The sequence below is a fragment of the Colobus angolensis genome, unplaced genomic scaffold (assembly GCF_000951035.1).
Source record: "Colobus angolensis palliatus isolate OR3802 unplaced genomic scaffold, Cang.pa_1.0 Scaffold14, whole genome shotgun sequence".
In the NCBI taxonomy this organism is placed as follows: Eukaryota; Metazoa; Chordata; class Mammalia; order Primates; family Cercopithecidae; genus Colobus; species Colobus angolensis.
Window position 1 is genome coordinate 19,837,301 of NW_012114488.1, and position 24,073 is coordinate 19,861,373.

At 37.3% G+C, this 24,073-nt stretch overlaps 1 protein-coding gene across 1 annotated transcript in view; it reads right to left on the reverse strand.

Moving 5' to 3' along the window:
• Window positions 1–24,073, reverse strand: part of HS3ST5 (heparan sulfate (glucosamine) 3-O-sulfotransferase 5) — a 184,360-nt gene that overhangs the window by 105,200 nt on the left and 55,087 nt on the right. The window contains exon 2 of the mRNA XM_011935036.1: window positions 8,759–8,870. The gene's annotated coding sequence lies outside the window, so the exon portion shown is untranslated. The remainder of the gene's footprint in view (window positions 1–8,758; window positions 8,871–24,073) is intronic.

Below are 24,073 nucleotides of genomic sequence, written 5' to 3' on the forward strand. Positions count from 1 at the left end.
TCTGCTAAAACTAACATTTGTTCCAGTCATATATCAATAAAAACAAATACTTCAGTATTGCAAACATTTGCTAAAGAAACAAATGTGTTTGACGAGAAAACAAAAATGAGTATTTCCTTTGGCAAGTACTTGCTGGATTGGAGGTAGCAAATGTAAAACTTCTGAAGTGTTACTGCATTTGTTTACATGCTCAGTTTACACAAGATTCAGAATTTTGTAAAGCTGCATTACATTTTTAACAACTGTAGGAATAAAAATAATTGTGAGAGGAATAAAAAGACTGCATTTCTAGAATGTTGTTATGGATGTGTCTCAACTCCACATAGTTGTATGATGCCTGGCATGCAATAGGCGTGCATTTGCTGTATGAATGAAGATAGTATACAGGGTACCTTTTAGAATACTTCTAATCAATCTTTGTCGACAACATGATTATTTTTAATACCTGGTTAAATAGGAAATTACTAATACTTTCTCAGTATCCTAGTAGACATTGAATGGAGAACGACTAAAATAAATCTCTATCAAAGTGCTAATTCATATTATTTTACAAAATACTTCCAAATGACATATGAAGCCAGTCATTTAAGATAAAGAAGTTTCATTAAAGAAAAACTTGAGATCTCAGAAAAATGAATTAGAAATCCCCCCTCACCCAACTACATTTAGAGAAAATATTGAGAAAGAAGTATGATTCTCCCTGGAAGTAACTATATATTAAATCGGTGTCAAGAAAACCTTAGAAAATATTAGCTTTCAGGGAAAAAGACTTACAATTTATATTTTCTATTTTTCAGTAATATATTCTTACTATGACTCTAAAATCTGTCTAATGCACCATTAACATTTTAAAAGGAAGTTCTCTAGTTCTTACCAAAAAGAAATAAATAATATCTGACAACAGCATTAGGGAACATAAACATAAAATTACCTGTTATTAAAAACTGAGCACATTTTTCTCAAAGAAATATATTACTCAGCTGTAAAATAGTATGTTTGCCATTCACACTAATGTTTCAACATTATGGTTCAATCTTCTAAAAAGCTGACACAGAAAATAATGGTGTAATAAACTAATTCATCATAATGTGCAAAAGAAACCGCTGGAATAAATTGTAATAACCTTTCAAAAACTAGCAGCTTTTAAAAGTATTAATTTCTACTCCAGATAATTGGAAAGGACACCTGGGTGGGTAGGCAATATTTTTTATGGGATTGCTCTGTCAGGAGCTCAGGTTGTCTCTGGACTCAGCAATGATCATTTAGCACTAAATGACAGTGAATCTTGCAAATGGGTCTTCCTAGATGGTGTTTGCCATAAATTACCAAACTCAACTCCCCTCAAGGTCAGCGATATGAGAGGGCAGGTATCAAACGGCCTTCGTGGAGACCTAGAGTGGTCCTCGGGTTTCTCATAAATGGACAATAGTTGTGTTGGCTGCCATAAAATCAACTTAATGGACTGACAACATAAATTACCATCAAACTTTGACAACATTCCTCCTTAGGAAACAACTGAAGAATGCTTTTATATCAAAGCTGGGAAAATGGATAACAATATGTTTTGCTCTACACTAGATCATAAATATTTTTAACAATGCTAAGTGGAGAATGAATTAATATTAGAAACCACGATATGTTTTACCTGATGCATTAAAAACAGCATCTAAGTAATTCTAAAACGACACTTGCTTCCTGAAGTTATATTATATATATTATATATGTAATGCAATGGTGTGTGTGTGTGTGTGTGTGTGTGTGTGTGTTAGTTAGGGAAGAAGGTTGCATTTGCCTGGCACTCAATATTTTCACCAAGTATAAGCAATCAAAAATGATATTACTTGTTTTCTAATTTTTTTTATCTATTAATATATAGTCCACTGGACCCATAGGAAGAGATTCTTGACCTCTCACACTACTTTGGATAAATCATAAAATCACTTTCTCTATGGTTCCATTTTTCCACTTGGAAAGTAAAGTAATTATTATACAAAGATATTTTCAAGACAGTGGAATTATTCCTAAAATGAAGACACAAAAACCCTCAAGTTACTGGAAAATCATATTAACATATTTTGGAAAATAATCCAGTCCAGACTTAATTAATTCACACTTTAAAAAAGCCAATTTGGTAGAAAATATAACAATAGCTAAATTAATAAAATAGAATTTTGGAGGTAAATGAAACATTGTTTAGCTGAATTTTCATCTAATTGTGCTGCCATTCTGTAACTGCAGTTATTATTATTATTGTGACATAAAGATAAAATTATTCTCTCAGTAATTTTTATAATAGAATTTATTATCTCTTAAAATGCAGCAGTTTCCTGTAGATTTTGCTAAAACAAATGCTACATCGAGTAAAAGCAACATCTTCCTTGGATCCAATGGCATCTCAGGCCAGGAATATTATATATAATGTCTCATGAACTCTATACACGTTATAAACTATAAAAGTTTCCAAATAGGATTTAAAATTAGTGTATTTTGTCTGTTCTCCTCCCACATCTAGTCATCAGCTTCTGTCATGTCTTCCTTTGCACTATCTCTTACATTTATTTCTTTCCTTCGGTTCCTATTGTCACTTCTGCCCAGAACCTCATCACTTTGTACCTGAATTATTGCAGTAGTTTCTTTGGGCCTGTTCTTTTTCCACCAATCCATCCTGCCTAGTCCTGCCAGATTAATCTTTTTTAAAGGACTACTTTAATGATGTCAGTCCCCTGCTCAGAAGTGTCCAATGACTCCCCATCACTTGGAGGCCACAGGCCAGAGTCTTTAGCTAAAATCAAAGCCTTTGGCTGTCTGGCCTCACTTCTTTTCTAGTCTTCTCCAGTTCCCCTGCACAAACCTTCAGAACAATAAATGAATTTGCTTCCTGGCCACCTGCACCACCTGCACTTGCCTGACCAGTGCTGCCCATCCTCTCTGCTGATGCAGTTACCTTCCTTTCTGGAGTCGTTCTGACCACTTCGACCCATAGTCAGCACCTCCAGCCATGAAGTTGGAGCATTCTTTTTTTTAAAGCATGCTTTATTTCACAGTTGCAATATTATGTAACTTTGGCTTTTGTTATTTAATGGTTACCCTGCCTTTTCTCCTTAATGAATTTGTAAAATTCTTTGAGGGCAGGGGGTTTTTAATTACTATGGGCCAATGTCCCCAGCACAACACTATAAAAATAATTGGCTGTCAATGGACACTTGTTTAGTGAATGACTGCAAAATGTCGTTCTATGGCCAGGCGCGGTGGCTCATGCCTGTAATCCTAGCACTTTGGGAGGCCGAGGTGGGTGGATCACAAGGTCAGGAGGTCAAGACCATCCTGGCTAACACGGTGAAACCCATCTCTACTGAAAATACAAAAAATTAGCTGGGCTTGGTGGCGGGCGCCTGTAGTCCCAGCTACTCATGAGGCTGAGGCAGGAGAATGGCCTGAGCCCGGGAGGCGGAGCTTGCCGTGAGCCGAGATCGCGCCACTGCACTCCAGCCTGGGCGACGAGAGAGACTCCATCTTAAAAAAAAAAAAAAAAAAAAAAAAAGTGCTGTTCTAGGCTTCTTATATGATTAGAATGAAAGCTATTCAGTTGTATTTGTGACTTGTGGTATTTCAGAGCAACAATTTACATATGTGAGGCAGTTTTCCTGAGTTTAATACATTCTCTTTCATTTTAAAAGTTCTTAGTGAAATTGTAGACTATGAAATACAAATTGAGCACATGAGATTTATAATGTAAAAATCTGACTCGGAAATCATGGGCAGCATTAGAATAAACACAAACCAGTCCATATTCGTCAAACCAACGTTAACTATCTGAAAGTTCCTTAATATCATAAAGCTTGGCAAGTTTCAAATACAACTGAAATCATCCCAAGAAAAAGTTAAAAGAAAAAAAGATAAGTACACAGTAATACAGAGTCTTTATTGTATAAATAAGACATATATTTTAGCATGTAATATGATTTAATAGAAAAATGGATTTTTAGAACTTGACAAGACCTGAATTGGTAACTTAGATCTGCTCTTCACCAGGTGTGCCATTTTGTGTTAGTTACTCAATGTCTTTGAATGTTAAACATCTCATAAGGCAAATAAGAATATTAATTTCTAATTTACTTGAAAAATCTGAGATGAATGAACTATTTTGAGCTGTTTACTAGGATAATGAATTTAAGGTCCCTAAGGTATCTAACCCAGTACCTGACCTGTTAATAAATGGTAGCTACTATTAATTAACTAATTAATTAATTTATCTGTCGATCATTGTTTCTATTTGAGAGTTTTTCTTTTCACTCCTTACCTCCTAGCTTCTCTTATAGTTGAAGAGCGTGGGGTCTAAAAGATCTGGGTGAGAATTGTGGTTCTACGACTTATTAGTTTACTATTCTACTTATGAACCTATCTTAGCTGCAGTTTTCTCAGCTGTATAAGAAGATCACCAAATCTCCTTGCAGTAATGTTCTGAAGACTAAGAATGATCCATTTTAAAGTGTCGGGCATACAGCAGGTACTTTATTAAGAGCAGATATTGTTATAATTCTCATGAGTCTTCTCACAGCCATCCTGTTACATGTAGAAGAACACATGCTCATGAATACTTTTAAAGTAAGATATGTAGGAATTTTTTCTCTATTATGTTTCACTATCTTGCAGAAAAACATAATTTGGTATTATAAAAATTATTCCTATAAATAATATTTGTAGAGTGACTTACAGTTTACAAAATACCTTTGAAACTGAGGACTATACCCCCAAATTAGCCATTTGTTGCTGTGTGACTGATCATTATTCTTGCAACCCATTCTGCCATCAAAATGCTTAATAATTAACAATAATGATAAATTGCAAATACTAAGAAGGCTATGAACAAAGTCCAATGTGTTATTGTCATAGGTCTATATTTTTAGAAATACTTGACAGTTGAAATTGGCCAGATGAAATTGAGCAATTGATCATATATTCTCCATCTCAGCAGTATATCTTGGAAGCAGAGGCCTCCTCTAGGCAGGCTTTGACAAAAGACATCTAAAACTGGTTTCTTAACTTCTTTTTTGACTTCTAAAATGTCGTCTAAAGTATCGGTTAAGTTGCTTGTTCTCATTTGGGTTAAAATACAATTCTTAAAAAATTGAGTAAGTAATTCTGAAATAAGCTTATATAAGTGTAAACAAAAGAACAGAAAGAAATTTGGGTAATTTTCTTAAATCTAAATAAATAGACTATGTCACATACTGAGATTAATGACATTATCTAAACTCGGGAGGAATGCAATGAAGTGCTAAGAAACAGAAAGTGCCTCACAGTTTTATAAGACTGAGCTGTTTCTACTATCATAATAACTGAAGCATGTGCTTAATAACTCATCAAATACATTTACTTCCCTTCAGCATCTACAAGGTCAAAACCAGTCATCAGCCGTAACTTGAAGTGTCATTAATTCCTCTGAAAAACTGTTAAAGAAAGCACCAGGCTGTATCCCATTGAGGTTCCTGGGGTGTTTCAGGGATGCTGGGAGGTGCAATGTACTTTTAAAATGACGTATGGATGGATAGCATTACTCTTAATGCTCCAAATGAAGAACTTGTCATACAACTGTTCCTTATACAAGATACAGGGCTCCACATGCAACAGTTCTGATGTTTAATGTTTTGTCCTACTTCCAGTCCTTGGTTTAGCGATTATGGCCAGTATACCTACATTTTAAAATATGATCTAATATATAAGGGTAACTGCCACTTAGTAACTGAGAACTGCATAGCATTGGGTCAGCATCAGTGCTAGGTCACTAGGGGCAATCTTATCTAGATTTGCTCCCAGAATACCTGCACGAGCATGGGGTTTCTACATCTTTCGTCTTTGTTTCATTTTATTACTTCCACTTCCTCCCCATCACCTGCCAGGGTTTTCAAATCCTTCAGGGATGTTTTGTTTCAATGTTTGTATTTACCAAACCCAACTATAATTAATATTTATAGCACTTCTGATCATTTGAAAGCTATTTCACAAATAAAATATCTTGATCTTCATAGTAATGTCAAGTGAAATGAGAAAACTGAAGCATGAGGAAGTTCTATAATATGCCTGAGGCAACTTGACGTCAGTGTCAGAGCAGAATACCTGCCTTAGGACGCTGAACCTAGCGCTCACTTCACCCCCATGACTGCTCGTCATTGGTTTGGTCTTTGGATTAGACTTGCACCAGAAATTCTTTCTCACCAGCTTTGTGATTTTTAAATATATTAGTTAAACTCTCTGGATTTTAGCTTCCTTGTTGGTAAATGAGGACAACAATGCCTACTTCATAGAGTTACTTGAGGATTACATGAAATGATGTGTGTAAAGTTAAAAACCTAACCCAGGCATGCTGGCTCCTGCGTATAATCCAGCTACTTGGGAGGCTGAGGTGGTAGGATCCCTTGAGGACAGGAGTTCAAGATCAGCCTGGGTAACACAGCGAAACCTCATTTCTAAAAAATTAAAAAATTAAAATAATAAAGTAAAAATACCTAGAATAAGGTTTAGTGTTCAAAACTGCTCATCCTTCTAATCCCTAGTCTTGGTCATCTTCACTAAAGGTAGTTTCCTTAGGTCTACTGAGAGTATGAAGCGACTGGAATTCCGTACTGGGCTGGGGGGCACAGTATACTTAATATATCAGTAGGGTGGTAAAATATTTACCAATAATGTAAGGATTTATCAGTCATCTGCCACATTCCAGCACAGCGCTCAGAACTTCTGATGCACAAAGACACAGCAGCAGCCAAGGAATTTTGCAAGTGACAAGAACAAGACTTAATGATTTTCTAGACAATAAAGAGATTCCAAGAGAGGCTGGTATGTTCCATTTAACCAAGGTCTTTGTAAATTCTCCAAAACATTTTCAAATAGAATAAAGTACTTTTAAAACTACTTCATATAAATTGTATAGCTTACTTTTAAATGGCATATTCCACCAAATCCCAAAATGTTATTTTTTTATAGACACTGATACTGTATCCAACCTGCACTATTACACAGGCTGAGGGAGGGACAGTAAAAGGATCAGTCTCACAGTGAACCCAGGAATGAGTGGTTAAATTGTGTCGGCGTTTCTGCTGTGTTTCCATTACTGAGTCACCCAGATTTAAAATACCCTAGGAATAACCATTTGGTTTTTCTCCCTCCTTTTCCTTCAGTGCCTCAGAACATAAAATACTTGTTGAGTTGCATTTCAGCCTCTGAGTTAGACCAAAAAACGTAGTTATGACTCCATCCCATTTGAATTAGTCCACTAAAAAAAGGTATTTACAGTTAAGTGGAAACATTTCATCTTCTGATTATTTTTAAATATAAAACAGTGACATCTCAGCATACTTTAGTTTAAAACTATAAGAACAGAAAAGATTAATTGTTTTCTTCTTGAGACAGGGTCTTACTTTGTCACCCACACTGAAGTGTAGTGGTGCGATCACAGCTCACTGTGGCCTTAAACTCCTGGGCTCAAGCCATTCTCCTGCCTCAGTCTCCTGAGCAGCTGGGACTACAGGCACATGCCACCGTGTGTGGCTGGAGAGGAATAAATTTTATTGTTATTAATAGCAACTAGTCACTATGCACATGTGTGTGAGACAATGTTCAGAATGATACAGCCTAGGGTTTAACAGCAGAAACTTTAGTTCTGATTCTGCTTCCTTTAGTATTTTTATCCAGGGACACAGCATTCCTGTTTTGAGGATGGGAACAATGCCATATATTTTATAGCATTATGAAGAAAATTAAGATGGGATATTACTGTAGACACAGTAGTAAGTAGGTAATAATTTTGAGTGTTTAATGTGTGTCAGATATTGTTCTAATCAACTCATTTAATCACAACAACTCAATGAAATACGTAGTATTATTGTGCCTATTTTAAAGATATTAAGGCTTAACAGTTTTAACAAAAAACCTTGCCAAGATCACCCAGCTAGTAATGGGTTGAGCAGGATCTCAAACGTAGGCAGTCTAGCTCCAGAGTCCATGCTCTGAGCCACTTCCCTGTGCTGCCTCACTCCATCACAGCAGCTCATGACATGCTGGCTTCCCCTCTTCTTGGATTCTGGTATACAAAAACGCAACAGATCCTGTCCTTTCCAGAAGGAAACAGTTGTTACACCAAGGACACAGGCTATGTGCACATACGGATAAAAAGCACGATAGAACGCGTCCAACCAATGTCAGAGGAGGTATGCAACAAGTTCCACAGAAGTCTGGAAGAAGGGAAATAACGGGGATAAGGAAATCGGCAAGACTGTGGTGATGTGGGTGGACTTTCACTTTGTTTCGCCTTTGAGAGTAAACAGACCTAAAACTATCAAAGAGTAGTTGGGAAAGGTATTTCAGATAATGCGAACAGCAAAGACAAAGGATCTCTGTGTTTAGGAAATAAGAATCCGTTTCATGATAACTGCAGCTTGACAAAAATAAACACACACACACAAACAAAAAACAACACACAGACAAGAAAATAAATAAAAGTTTTGTTTTTAAAAAAGAATCCATTTCAGTGATGGGGAAGGTTTCGATACGGGCCACACTGAGGGTAGAGCAGGGGGCAGTTTAAAGTGATTTTGTACAGTGTTTTAGAAACTCCAGAGAGGAGAAAGACCTCCTGCTAGAAGGCCACCAGGGGTTTCCGAGTGACTGTGAGTGACGAGATGACGGGTATATAACACGGATGGAAGCAGGGAATTCCAGATAACGGACTGCGACAGCATGCAGAAATCTTGGGCACACATACCTACATTCAGACAGGTCCCTATTACTCCAGCGACGATTATCTTCTTGGCGGGTATTCCATGGCCTCTCCTCACCCACTGGCTGTCCTTTTGGTTTCTCCCTTGCTTTAGCACCTGGGGGTGGACACGGAGGCCAAGTGATTTTCCAATTAGTCTTTTTGTTTGTTTCTTTTTGCTGCCCTTTCCCAGCTGTGGTTAGATTTGCTGTTGGAAGGATAAGTATATTGTGGACGATAAGAACATTTCTTTCTCTTTTTCTTTTTTCATGGTACTTCCAGTCCCTTTATTGAACAATTTACATGGGAAGAGCAGGAATCATATTTGAGCTTAACCCTGGAATAGGTAATGGTTAATTTCCCTTGATCAGAGATGGGCTACGAAATGGGGAGCTGCCCATATGGACTTTTCAATAACATTTGTATAGCAGAACCTTGTTTCCGATCTGGCTCTGAGACTTTTAGGTGAGAGTGGTTAAAGTTATTCTCCTTAAAAATGTTATGTATTGCGTCTCTCCAGATCTGCTGAGAGTCATATGATTATTTATTTCAATCATTCTTACCTTTGCTACTATTTGGATATATTATGCAGTTGCTGCTTCTTCCTAAGTTGAATATGAATATAAGCTACCAGTAATTCTAATTCTCTAGCTGCAGAGTACATGTTTGGCTCTAAAACTAAAGTGCTGTATTACGGGGATGAAAAAAAAGAAAGAGATGAGAAAAATGAAACAGAGCAATGCCAAGCTCTTTTTTAAAAGTAATATTTAATTACTATTTCAGGCTACTTTTAAGAGTGTGTATGACATCTAAACAGATTGTAGGACTCTAATACATCATTTCACTAATATATATCCAATTGCGGTTGACAAAAAGATTATTTTGGTCCATAATGGCCTAGAAACCCATCTTTTACTTGGATCCATTATATGCAAATATATTTAGGATACAAAATGCGCGCGCGCGCACACACACACACACACACACACACACACACACACAAAATCTCTTTCAAGTAAAGGAACAGGTCTTAAAAATTTATACACTTGGCTAATAGCCAGCTACTGAGTCTATTTTGTCTCCTCTCTGATTAACATAGTTTCATAAATTATTTCCAATTTCTTCCAGTTGTGTTCTTGTCATTGCGGTTGTTCTTCACCTCACAACCCCAATATTGTCCACATAGTTATAGATAAATCAGAGAGTGGGTAGAAAAAAGCACATCCAGCTATTTTAGGACATGGCATATATCAGTCATGCCCAGAAAACTGGCTCCTTTGCTTGTGAGAACTTCTTGGCATATCCATTAGCCTGCTGACCTCAGTATGAAACATTACAAAATATACTCTCAACTACTCTGTTTCTCAATTTGTTTGATAAACTAGAATTATTTCCAAAGTTCTCAAATAAACAGAAATCATTATAATTATAAATAATTAAAATGCTAAACTCAAGAGGGCACTCAACATTCATTATACTGTAGAGCTTGTCCCCTAAGGGTAATACCTTCAATTAGTTCAGTTTTTACAACAGAAGAAACATGTGACAATCAGTGATTGCAGGTATTTAGTTCAAGGAACAAAACATGCAAACTCGCCTTTAAATTGCCCTTTCAGTCACCACAGGTTATGCTCTCTTTTAGATTCTTAACATTTGGACTAATTCTAGAATACAGGAAAGCAACAGATAAGGGAAAAACAGTCTTCAAAGCTGTGAGTAGATGCACTTCAGCTTTATCAGCTCTTTCAATAGAGAAGGTTAAGGAGAAGGTAAGTTCTAACAAAAAGTGATTTTAAGAGAGAGCCCTTTAAAAGATATTCTATAAAATTTATCACTTATTTATTCACTTACTTTACAAACATTTATTAAGTGTCAGAGTTTATGCTAAATGATAATGATATTGCTTTAGAAAAACTAGCTGATGGTTTTTTAAAAACATACAAATTTGTTTATGTGTGTAGATATGTATATTGTTACAAATATAGAGTATACATATCCACAATTTATAAAATGATGTTGTTTTGAGTGTTAGTCCTCGTTCTTAAAGTTGTAATGAAATTAAAAAAAAATTAATCACAAAATTATTTAGATTTTATTCCTCAGAGTCTCCTCTATAAAAAGCATCAATTTCCTTTACAAAATATAACTATTTTCTGTTGCAGTAGTAAATGCTATTTCAGTTACTAGGGCTTCTGTTAGGTTTCATAGAACTAAAGTACTATAAGTTAGAAATGGATTAGCAAATAGTAAATACTGTTTTTGGATCAAAGCAAGTACAGCAAAACAGATTTCTTTACTCTGATTCAATATCAAATTGACAACCATGACCTGAGAAAGGGTTATCTTTTACTAGCTGCCACATTGGGGAAATAAATTTAGTCCTTCATTTAAGTAGAGGAAAGAACTCATTAGAAATGTGGTACAAGTGGTTTCAGGATGATAAATCTCAAGTTACCAATTCCACTTTTAATGATTAGCTGCCTGTGCCTTGTGTTTAATTAAAATGGTTATTTTAAATGCTTATATTTAATTTAAACATAATTAGCTAAAGTTCAATGTTACTGACTCATCCATTTTGAAATTAATTAATTTATAAAATAGGTCAAAAAGTGCTGTAAAATATTAATATTAAAATACAGCAGGATCAATTTGCATCTTTTGTTGGTTTCTGTTGTGGACTCCTAGCGAGCTGTTTACATTAGGTAGGACTGCAGGGTCTCTGGCATAGCTAATGTGTAATGAAATCAAATATTGATATGTCCTTGACATTTCCTTTGCACGTAGGATATATACTTTAACCTTCCAGGAAATAATAGTTCATAGCTAAGGATATGATTGTTTAAACTTTAAAGCGATGTAAGTTTTAGAAATTATTTTGGCCTTAATATATTTAGGAGAAACCACTGCTTTTAGCAAATGATTTATAAGTGTGTAACAATCAGTGTGATAACATTTCTTATGAGTCAGTCCAATAAATGTGACCAGAAGATGTTTTCAAGGAAAAGTTCTGCTTTTAACTTGTATTTAAACAAACAGTTTAAATAGTGGGTAGTGATGTACAACAATGTTTCCTGGTCTATGGATTCTGAGGATATTCTGAAACACTCCTGTATCCATTTGGACGGGATTTCCTGGTGCAGTGAAAAACTATATCCATGAATGTTCTATAATCCTTAGTGTGCTTGATGGGAAAAACTTCTAAGCTGTGCACATTTGTCTATTAATGATGATTGCTACCATTTATTAGGTACTGAATATGTATTAGGCACTGAACTAAATGTCTAATAAAATTGTATTCAGCCCATTTTACAGATGAATGAAGTGAGGCTTGGAGAGACTAAGGCGTACATAATTTACACGTATAATTTGTAAGTTATAGAGGCAAGACTCAAAGCCTAAATCCACAAAGCTGCCCCTTACTCTCTTCAGCTCCCATCTCAGAGAGCTAGGAAGGCATTCTCAATTGTGAGATGCTTGTAACCCCCACCTCCACCACCACCACAAACAACAACAAAGTAGTTCTCCCTTGCAGTAAGAGTGTAAATTAATGAAATGGTAAAAGTAACACATTTGGCTTGACTATTAGTAATTAAAATCTGTTGCCCCCAATCTTAGTGTCCTGTTATACAAATGTTAATATACGCAGAATTTTCTAATATTTTATTAAAACCTGGGCTTTCTATTCTCCAACAAACCTCTATAGTTGGGGAGATTTGTTCCCACCATTCTGTGACATTAGCTCAAAACTTTGCACAATCTCTACCCCCGACACCACCACCAACCTTTGGGGCATCTTAATTGTCAGCAGGCTATAAGGCTATAAAATCAGCCTCAGCTTACACATCAAGTAGGTTGTGCAGAATATTTCTTTCCTTTTCACACTAGTATTATGAGGTGGAATTCCAGGATGCCTTTAAGCTATGCTGTATCTCAGTGACCACAACTGCCATCTGTCTCTGTTTCTTCCAATGAACGATACCCCCACTCAAAAGCTAGGCTTCAGTGTGTTTTCTGCAAAGAATATGAGTAACACACACAAATATTCCTCCTATTTAGATTAGACAGTATTAGGTAGTAATCAAAGCCAATTATCTATTGATTTTCAGTTTAACATTTCAACTATCAAACACTACCTTAACTCTGGACACCCTCAGAAGGTTCAAAGGATTGGAACCATTGCAAAGCAATTATAGCAGAGAAGACCTGTTGGAGGAGCTGGAATAGGTAAAAATACAGGCACACCTGCTTCGTAAGTCTTGCTCAGACCTTTAAATGCCATCTGTTTTCCCGTTCTTTTCCAGCTACCATCTTCCCGTAGGCTAAAAGATTTGAAAATGACTTGGGGGGAAGAGAAAACGTTGAGAAACTAGTTTGAGATTTTAATTCTGTATTTCATCTGTCAGGCAATGAAACGCAGTTAACCGCAGCAAGTGTTCCTAATAGATAAGGGAACTGTTGCTTCACATATAATTACATTGAGTCTAACAGTAGACATAGCCAACTATATCATCATCATACTATTAGAAGTGCTAGTAAGTCTGAAAAGAATCCATTTTGAGGAGGGTCAGAGCTACTTTTATTTTACTTCAAGCCAGGGTTATCATGGAATAAAACTGATAATTCTTTTGGGGAACAATTTTTGGAATATAAAAAAAGTATTAAAGGGTAAATGAAACTAACTGTTGTGACTGGCAGTGAGTTCAGGCATTCTGTGTTCTTTTGTGTTTGCTTTGGAATGTTAAACAGGTCGGGTTCTTTTTAAAATAAAACATTTTATTCGGAACATTCTTCCATGAAAGCCTTCTTTGACAAAGTGTCATTTTTCGATATATTAGTACATGTCTGCCCACATTTTATATTCAAAAAAGGCTAGCAATGTTTTAACAACTTTTGACAAGCATGGGGAATTAAACTTCCACAGAATCGACTCTTTTAATGTAATGCTACAATCTATTTTATATTCTCGATTTTGCACTTCTTATGGCAGGCCACAACATTTTAAATTATGTCAACTTATAGTTGCAAAAGTACAAAGAAATTAAAAATGAGTAATTACTTAACTCATCAATAAAATATTTTTAAGCACATAATTCTGAAATTTGTTGAGAAAAAGAGTTACAGATATAGAACTACGTGAATTATAAGTTAGTAATAAGAGACAAGTAAAAGAAATTTCTAATAAACTAGCCAAGGAATCTCAAGAAATTGAGCTACCTCTTAATTAAATTTAGCTACTAAATTATAAATTTCAAAATCAAATGCTGGCTGGACACGGTGGCTCATGCCTGTAATCCCAGCACTTTGGGAAGCTGAGGCAGGTGGATCATCTGAGGTCAGGAGTTCAAGACCAGCCTGGCCAACATGGCGAAACCCTGTCTATACTTAAAATATAAAAATTACATGGGCGTGGTCGCGGGTGCCTGTAGTCCCAGCTATTCAGGAGGCAGGAGAATCACTTGAACCCAGGAGGCAGAGGTGGCAGTGAGCCAAGATTACACCACTGCACTCCAGGCTGGGCAACAGAGCAAGACTCCATCTTAGAAAAAACAAAACAAAAACAAAAACAAATAAACCAACAAAAAACCCAAAAACAAAATCAAATGCTTTGTTAATTGGCAATGCAGGCTCTGCCTATTGGAAATCTTACTTGGATACCTATAGGCACCTCAAACCAACACTTCAAAGACCTCTCTGGCTCCCCAAAATTGCCCCTCCCCCTGATTGTGACCTTGCACGACTGGGCTCCTAATTGCTCCCCAGCTTCATCTGTCCCCACTCCACCCTGTCTGGCTCATTCATTCATCCAGAGCTGCTTTCAATGCCTTGAATACACTAGGCTTTGCTTCTCTGCCTAGATCACTATCCCAATCAGCCTGGCTAATTTCTCCTCTTCAGTCTCAGCTTGGATGTCACTTTCCTCAAGAAGATTTCTCTGGCAATTCTTTTTCCAGGTGCCCTTTCTCTAGATCCTTACAACCCTGTTCTCTCCAACCAAAATCCCTGTCACAGAGTGATGCGATTGTCTCTTTACTGGCCTGTAACCCCAACAGAGTGTAAGCAGCATAAGGGCTAAGACAATGTCTATCTTTTTACTGCTAATCTCCACAGCTTAGACTAGTGCTTGGAATATTCTAGATGCTCTCAAAAAAGCTTCTTTAAAAAGATTAATGAATCATTTAAGTGAGAAGTTCATATATGAGGAATGTGTTTCTTTTTTCTTTTTGGCAATAATACAAACTGTCAAATATAACCACATTTAAAAAAATAACTTACCTAAGTTGGTATGGGTTAACAATAATGTTCCCATTTGGTTATTTCATTTAGCTGGAACAAGTTTCTCATTTTGGTTTAAGACCTTTCTCATACCACCTATCTCTATAAAGAAAAATGCAGGCCGGGCATGGTGGCTCATGCCTGTAATCCCAGCACCTTGGGAGGCTGAGGCAGGCAGGTAACGAGGTCAAGAGATCGAGACCATCCTGGCCAACATGTTGAAAGCCGGTATCTGCTAGAAATATAAAAATTAACTGGGCATGGTGGTGCCCACCTGTAGTCCCAGCTACTTGAGAAGCTGAGGAAGGAGGATTGCTTGAACCCGGGAGGTGCAGGTTCCAGTGATCCAAGATCACGCCACTGCACTCCAGCCTGGCGACAGAGCGAGACTCTGTCTCAAAATAAAAGAAAACGAGAAAAGAAAAGTGCAAGGTAGATAATAGGAGAACTGAAGGATGTTAAGCTCTGGAATGCCACGCTAAGATTTGAGTTTAAGATACAGACTTCTAATGGTAACAGCAAAGGTGTATTGATGTATTGAAAGGGGCAGAAATAGTTTATGAAATCCAGTGTATAACACCTGAAGTAGCTAAAGGTGTTGCTTGATATTGCTGTGTCACTATAATCACAGAACTTTAAAGGGGACGTTGTGATTGGAAAAGAAAATTTGAAACCAGTACCCATTAGTGGGTCAAGCAAATGAAGATGGAGAACAGGGCATCTTATGAATATTGTTATTATATCATAAAGAACTGGAATAATCAATATCCTCTTGAAAGAGACTTAAATCTAATGAAGCAGCTGTGGATAACTAAATTATGATTATGACAGATTCAGGGAATTGGTTCAGGGTTCTTTGCATCCAAAAATAAAAAAAGTAATCAAAGTGAAATTGCATTAGCTGACCTCCTCAGACCACCTCTGAAATACAGTAAGCATTTATTAAGAATACCCAAAACAACAGCATGACATAACTGCTTCTATATTTCACAAATGCCTTTGGCTAAGGGGGAGGAGGGATGGAGTCAGGCGGGGGAGGAGGAATGGAGTCAGGCGGGGGAGGGCACGTGATGGGGGAGGACACAGGAGGAAGAGAAGAAGCTACGTGCACAAGGATAAGTGCAACTCCTATTTTAATAATTGCCACAGCAGTATTTTTCTTAAGTCAAGATTAAAAATATGATGAGCTTACAGAATGTTATCATCCACAGCAAAAACAATATAAAAACAATTCTTATTCCCACATAAATTACTTAATACAACTGCTACTGGTTTTACAGATCAGTGCTAGCACTGATGGGCCATTCTATATAAAAGACATTATTTCTCTGTATTTTTTAGTCTTCAGCTTTTGGTATTCCTTTGTCTCTTTAGTATACTCTTATTTCTTATCTTGAAGTATAATGCAATATTTCACTAGTAACACCATGGAATTGTTTTCATTGGCTCTCTTCTGGGCCTCCTGAGGCCATCATATGAATGGTAACAAAAAACAATTTCAAGGTAATAATAATGATGAATAAATTAAAGCACAGTGTATATATAGTATCCATCAAATAAATAAACTTGTTTTACTGAACTGTATTTACTGAACTGTATTTTCATTTCAAGAACTGTTCTCCCCACCCCCACCCCTTTCCAAAATGCCACTTTATAGCAGTTCTTATTTCAAAAGACTGCTTCCAATTGATTCTGAGGAATTTGAGTTCTCCACACTCTTTTCTGGCAATGTGCTTTTTCTCAGATCAGCAGAAACAATGTGAAAACACCTGTCACAGTAATTTCAAATGTCTATCATCTACCAAGTTATACATAAATGATCCACGGCTGCAATGTAGTCCTTGAATGAAGGACTTTCTCAAGAAAGACAAATGCTGTCGAAAACATAAATAGGTACCTTGTAAGAAAAAGCCACTTCTATCATATGCAGAAACCTATAGTTTTTATTTTTATCTTTAAGCAGAGCCAAGCTAACATTTTTGAAAGAACTAAGTTTGCTTTTCGTTCACAACAAGCATTATGTATACATGCATGCTTATCTGCAGGTTTAGATGTCATTCAACTCAACTCCACGGGGTTGTGGCTGGAAATGGAGTCAGACTGGCAACAAAGCATTTACTGAATGCCTACTCAGGGTAAATGATTTTTAAAAAATCTACCTCTTCACCCCACACTATCCCCCCCAAAACAAGGCAAGGTATAATTGTTGAACATATGCAGTATAGGTGTTCTAAAAAGCATAGAGAAAGGCTCTGGAGTATAAATCTACTTTCATGTCCTATATACCCGTTCTTTTCCGTGGTCTTAGCTTAGATGCGAGTCACTCCCAAGAACTGGTCTGCTCCCCAGGTGATTCTGCAGCCAGAGTTGGGAATCCTGCTCTTAAGCCCTCTTCTGCTCTGCATTTTAGCAACAAACTCCCTACCCATTTCCTGTTTTCAGTCATCTGTGCAACCTGCATTTCCTTCACATTCTTAGTCCTTTTACCAGGACTTGAAAATGAGTTTGTATTTCCCTATCCCATTTCCCTCTCCTGTCTTCAGAACTGCAATGCAATACTACCATAGTTTGAATGGGCAGTGTCATACATTTTAACATCCAGATTCAAGGAGGCAAGTATGTATCAACATAATTTTGCATTTTTTTTATCCACAAGAATAACCCTTGAAATAGGCCTTTTGAGATGGGTTGCAATTTGTTAGGAAATAAATGATATGAAGAACAATGGAAACATATATTATGATAGCCATACCTTTTCCTCTTTTAAATTCAGTATATTTCAGACTTAAACCTATGGGAACATAATGCCACAGTATGATAATCACTCCAGTGTTCCTAAAGGCTTGACATTTTTTAAGTGTGTATGTAATATTCAGGTGGTGCTCAAATGGAGCAACCACCCTGCTTCTGCAAAGCGTCTTCTGTGGTAGTGTGGCGAGGGTTAGCAATATCCAACTTGCAAAAGGCAATAAAGAGCACTCTTAAATGTGCCTTATTTCTAAACACGGTGGCATATTATAGCACTCTTTGTCAGCACTTTATTGGTTTCACAAGAACAAAAACAAACACTGAGGTCTTTATTCTGAAATCCATTTCTGGAATTTATCTTACTAACAAAAGACAGTCCTGTGAGAGGTGTTCTAGTTATGAAGGAAGAATTTCCTTTTGTAGGAGTTTGTTATTTGAAAGGCTGTATTTATTTGGTACTACAAATGTATAAATGTGCATTGAAGGCAACAAACTCTGTAAAATTATACCTTTTCCATGATCCATATGGTAAACCTAAAAGAAGGAAATTTACTGAAATAAGAATGTTTTTTCATAGCTGAGAAAAAGTAGTATATGTATGCATTTACATGAGAAGAGGAAAAGAAACTCAAAAGTTGGTTTAAACGTGAAAATTTTTTGGAATAAGTGTAGTTTGCTTTCAGCATTCAGCATTGTTTCTAGTGGTTACTTATTTACCACAATTGCTTATTCATTGATATTTTGCAAAAAGTCTTGCTCTTAACAGTTTTTGGCTTTCTTTTATTTAAGCATACAAGGATAGGCAACTGTTCCCAGTGCTTCCCTTAGCTGCTCTGACTGGATTCTATATACATGAACAAAAGCTACCCCAAAACAATAAAGGAAAATCAGGCGTATTTCTAAAGCAACAAAAGAACAACCTGTTTTGCCACACTCTCACTACAGAGGCATCTCTTGGTAAATGGATTTTTAGATGTGAACACTGGTTTATTATTCATAACCAAATCCATTTACCAATCAGCCCTGCACATGGGTTAGAAAAGAATGAAAAATGTCACAAAGTACATAGTAAACGGCCACAAAACAAAGCAAAATCTAGCCTCTAATTATTTATGCAGCAAAAGTTCACTACTTTAACTTGCCTCCTTAATCCAAAGGAAAGATGAATGGCGACAAGGGAAAATACACACACAGGAACACTAGAAGGTTCCCAGAGCTGCTCTAGACAGGCTTCCATGAAGGTTAAGGAAGGGAGTGTGCAACTGGGCCCTCTCAGAAATGTGTCATTGTGAAGTTTTAATTCCCCAAAATGTTTTAACACCTGTTTTCTTTTGTGTTAGGCTGAAATCTTTCAGAGACAAGGTTCAAGAGATCATTCAAAACATTACAGGACAATGGACAGATCAAGGTATACTCCTGTTTAGGCTAAGGAAGCTGGCTTTATATAAAGCCTTTCTTTTCAAAGGGGAGAGATGAGGGAGAAGAAAGCCTTTAGAAAATAAGGGTGATAGCTTCTCTTCCCGGTTCTTCCTGGAGTTGGGAAAAGCTGGCTTGAGAGGGTTAAAAAGTAAAAAAAGAAGGGTGACAAGTAGCTTTTAACAAAATGCCATGTCAAGAGTAATACCATATATGTAACAAGCTATTTGACAGCATACATTTTCTTTGTCTCTTTTTCCATATAGATAGCCACTCCCAGTCAAGGACTGCATGAGCTGCCCAGAGCAAGACTTTTTAGGATATGGTACACAGCTGGGAACCTGCCAACTCCTGGTTTTGTCATTACCCTCAGAACTCCAGAATGTAAGTTCCATGAAGGTAGGTTTCTAAATATTTTTATTTGTTTTGCTCCCTGCTGTATCTTTAGCACCTAAAATCTTGCCTGGCAGATAGTAAGCAAGCAATAAATATTTGGGGTATGAATAAACGAATGCCGTTCAGACCTCACATTCTCCAACCTTGGCAGGTGTATGTAGTTACCAATTCACTGAGATGTGAGCATATGCCAGACACTGTGCCAAATACTAATCATTGAATATCTAACCGTTTAATCCTCACAACAACTATGCGACAAAAGCATTATTATCTCTACTGCAGGATTCATAAAATACCCAAGTTAGAATGAGGGAGTTAAGCAGCTTAATTAAAATCCTGCAACTTGGCCGGGCGCGGTGGCTCAAGCCTGTAATCCCAGCACTTTGGGAGGCCGAGACGGGCGGATCACGAGGTCAGGAGATCGAGACCATCCTGGCTAACACGGTGAAACCCCGTCTCTACTAAAAATACAAAAACTAGCCGGGCGAGGTGGCGGGCGCCTGTAGTCCCAGCTACTCGGGAGGCTGAGGCAGGAGAATGGCGTAAACCCGGGAGGCGGAGCTTGCAGTGAGCTGAGATCCGGCCACTGCACTCCAGCCTGGGCGACAGAGCGAGACTCCGTCTCAAAAAAAAAAAAAAAAAAAAAAAATCCTGCAACTTGTAGAAGGAAGTTAACCTAGTTTAATTCCAAATTGACTTACTATGCTAAATACCGGTTCAATACTGCTTAGTCAATGACTCTGCACAGCATCAAAATTTCCTTGGATTTTGAACCTTGGCATCCTGTAAACCCTTGTATTAGTCAGGGTTTTTTTTTTTTTTTTTTTTTTTTTTTGAGCAATGGAACTAATAGGAAAGGGAGTTTATTAAGGAGAATTGACTCACACAAACACAAGTTCAAGTCCCACGATAGGCCGTCTGCAGGCTGAGAAGCCAGTAGTGGCTCAGTCCAAGTCCCAAAACCTCAAAAGCAGGGAAGCTGACAGTGCCAGTGGCTGAAGGCTGGAGAGCCCCTAGCATACCATTGGTGTAAGTCCAACAGTCCAAAAGCTGAAGAATGTGGAGTCTCATGTTTGAGGGCAGGAAGCATCCAGCAGAGGAGAAAGACGAAGGCCAGAAGACTCAGCAAGTCAGCTTCTTCCACCTTCTTCTGCCTGCTCTTTCTAGTTGTGCTGGCAGCTTACCGGATGGTGCCCACCCACACTGAGGGTGGGTCTTCCTGAAGGTGGGTCTTCTTCTCTCAGTCCACTAACTCAAACATTACTCTCCTCTGGCAACACCCAGAAACACCCAGAAACAATACTTTGCATCCCTCAATCCAATCAAATTGACACCTAATATTAATCATCACAATCCTGCTCTCTAACTCTGGACATGGGGATCCTGTGCTACACACAGTGCAAACCTTGCTTCAACACTCCTATCTCCCCACGTATGTCATGCTGGTGAGGTCTTTCTCTGCTTGGGCTGCCATAACAATATGCCATAGATTGGGTGGCTTAAACAATAGGTATTTACTTTCTTATCATTCTGGAGGCTTGAAAGTTCAAGATCAAGGTGCCAGCATAGTTGGGTTCTGATGAGGGCTCTCTTCCTAATGCCCATCTATTCACTGTGTGCTTCCATGGCCTTACCTTGGTGTATGATTGTGGAGACTTCTCTCTCTTTATTCCAATAAAGCTACCAATCTATCAGATTATGACCACATCCACATGACTTCATTTAACCTTAATTAATTCCTAAAAGCTCTATCTCCAAATACGTTGCTGAGGTATGGTTTCAGCACATGAATTTTGTGGTACACAATTCAGTTCATAGCAGGTATCCCTCAGAGCTAACCTGTCAAGGACAATAACAACCAAACATGTTCAATTTCTGTGCTTTAATTGCATGATTCACTGTCACACTTGTTGTAGTAACTTTTGCCACCTTAGGGGCTTCTTGAAATATTTTGACCTCAGTAATTTAGAGAATCAATGTGCATATGTAGGTTAAATGTGTATTGGATTTGAAAAACTGTTAAAACTCTCTCTGTAGCCAAGTTATTCTGCTGACGCACTTTTCCAAAAGTAGTTCCTCAGGGGTTTCTTGATCTTTCCAGATCTTCACCCTAGCCATCACATTATCAGAGTTAGCATTGCAGAGGAGAACACAGACTCAGGGTGACAGATCTGAATCCTATCCTTCTTTCTATCTATGTGACCTGGGGAACAATGTGAAAATCACAAAGTATATATTTTTAAGTTATTGTTTTCCTGAATCACCCAAACCATGGATATCTGATGTTGCCCAGAATGAAATTTCATAGCTACAATGTGGCTTAATATATTTTCCAATGGTCATTACATCTGTATGCTATTTTCTTACTTATAACTGAGATCCTGCTCTAAAGAGACAATGAACCATGAAGTTTACACAACTCTAAATTACTCTTTGAGATATTATAAGTGTTTCTTGGAATTTTCCAAATTGAATCTCAAAATCAGAAATATAGTCTGACCTAGTTATTAAAATGTTTCCTTATCACAGAGAAAAAAATAAAGCCTGTGACATGCTCTTGTGAGTAACAATAGTCTTGTTCTCTAACCTTGTATTAAGCCACTATTGGTGTGGTAGGACATCCTGAAGAAGAGCAGAGTACATGATATCATGACCTACGCCAAGACTTCAAAATGTTGTAGATTTGGCCATTTTAGACATTACTAAAATGTCAAGGAGTTCTGGTGCAGCAGTATGAACCTTTTAAAAGAGTGTTTTGTTTTCTGGCAAATGTATACTTCCTGACTCACGAATATTCTTTTTTCAGGGAACTTAGCGAAGTGTGTGTGTGTGCATGCACACACATAGACTATCCTGAATTGCAGTTTTCTGAAGGAGAGATATTTCCTTATATGTTTTCTTAGCTTTATATTTTAAGATATGATAATGTGTTTTTAATGTAAGATTAAAACTATTAAAATATAAGCATTTGTAGTAAGTGCAAAGCCACTGTTTAAAACAGACTGAGAATGTATGCAAGTCATATATATTGCCATATTTATAGGAATTCTTGGACATATTATAACAAGTTATTACTGTTAGTGTTTCACATAATTATTTATGAGTATAAAATATAAACTACTTATTTTGTAAAGAAGAGATTGATCATCCCTGAGCTGTTATCAGGTTCTACATTTAGACAATAATGGAATACTCAAGTAGAAAAAGTAATCATTTTTTGCAATGTTTTCTTTCATCACTGAAAAAAGAAATTTAAAGTTTTCTGTTGTTGGGCAATGCTGAGATAACTACTTTCTTTAAAAGGTCAGGTTATGAGGAAAAAATTCTAGAGAATAGTCATAGAAAATAAACCTGAAGATTTGAGTTCTTGCTTTGGCCCTGGAATTAAATAGCTCTGAAAGCTTAAGTAGATTACTAAATCTCCTGGAGCCTAAGTTTTCCTGTCTGCAAAAGGAGAGTATAAGAAGATTAGAGCTCTGAAGACCTTTAGGTTCTCCCAGTCTATAATTCTAGGTGGTTATTCCTGCAGTAGAATCAGTGGAATTAATCTCCATGAACAAAGACAGTAAAGGTTATCCCAGGTGAATATTATTCTACATGTGGTTACAGGGGCTAAGCTTGTCATTATTATGAAACAGCACATTCCAGGTGGCATCCTCCAGTTATACCAGCCTGTGATGGTTAATTTTACTTAACACCTTGACTGAGCCACATGATGCCCAGGTGAAATATAATTTCTAGGTATGTGTGTGAGGGTTGAATTGGTGAACTCAATAAAACAGATGGCCCCACTCAATGTGGGTGAACATTATCCAATTAGTTAAGGGTCTGAATAGAACAAAAAGTGAGTGGGAGAGGATTTGTTCCCTCCTTGCCTGCCTGCTTGAGCTAGCATATTGTTCTTCTTCTACCCTTGGGCTGAAATGTACACCATTGGCTCCTCTAGTTCTCAGGCCTTTGGACTCAAACTGGGATTACATCACTGGCTTTCCTGGGTCTCTGGTTGCAAACGGCAGATCATGAGACTTCTCAACTTCCACAATCTCATAAGCCAATGATAGGGTTGGGCTGTGTTCCCACCTAAATCTCATCTTGAATTGTAGCTCCCGTAATTCTCTCAGGTTGTGAAAGGGACCCAGTGGGAGAGAACTGAACCACGGGGGCAGTCTCCACCACACTGTTCTCATGGTAGTCAATAAGTCTCATGAGATCTAATAGTCATATAAAGGGAAACCCCTTTTGCCGGGCTCTCATTTGCTTCTCGTCTGCTGCCGTGTGAGATGTGCCTTTGCTTTCTATCATGATTGTGAGGCCTCCCCAGCCACGTGGAACTATGTACGAGTCCGTTAAACCTCTTTCTTTTGTAAACTGCCCAGTCTCAGGTATGTCTTTATTAGCAGCATGAAAACAGACTAATACAGCCAATTCCTCATTTTATATAGCTATATAATCTCCTACTGGTTCTGTTTCTCTGGAGAGTACTGACTA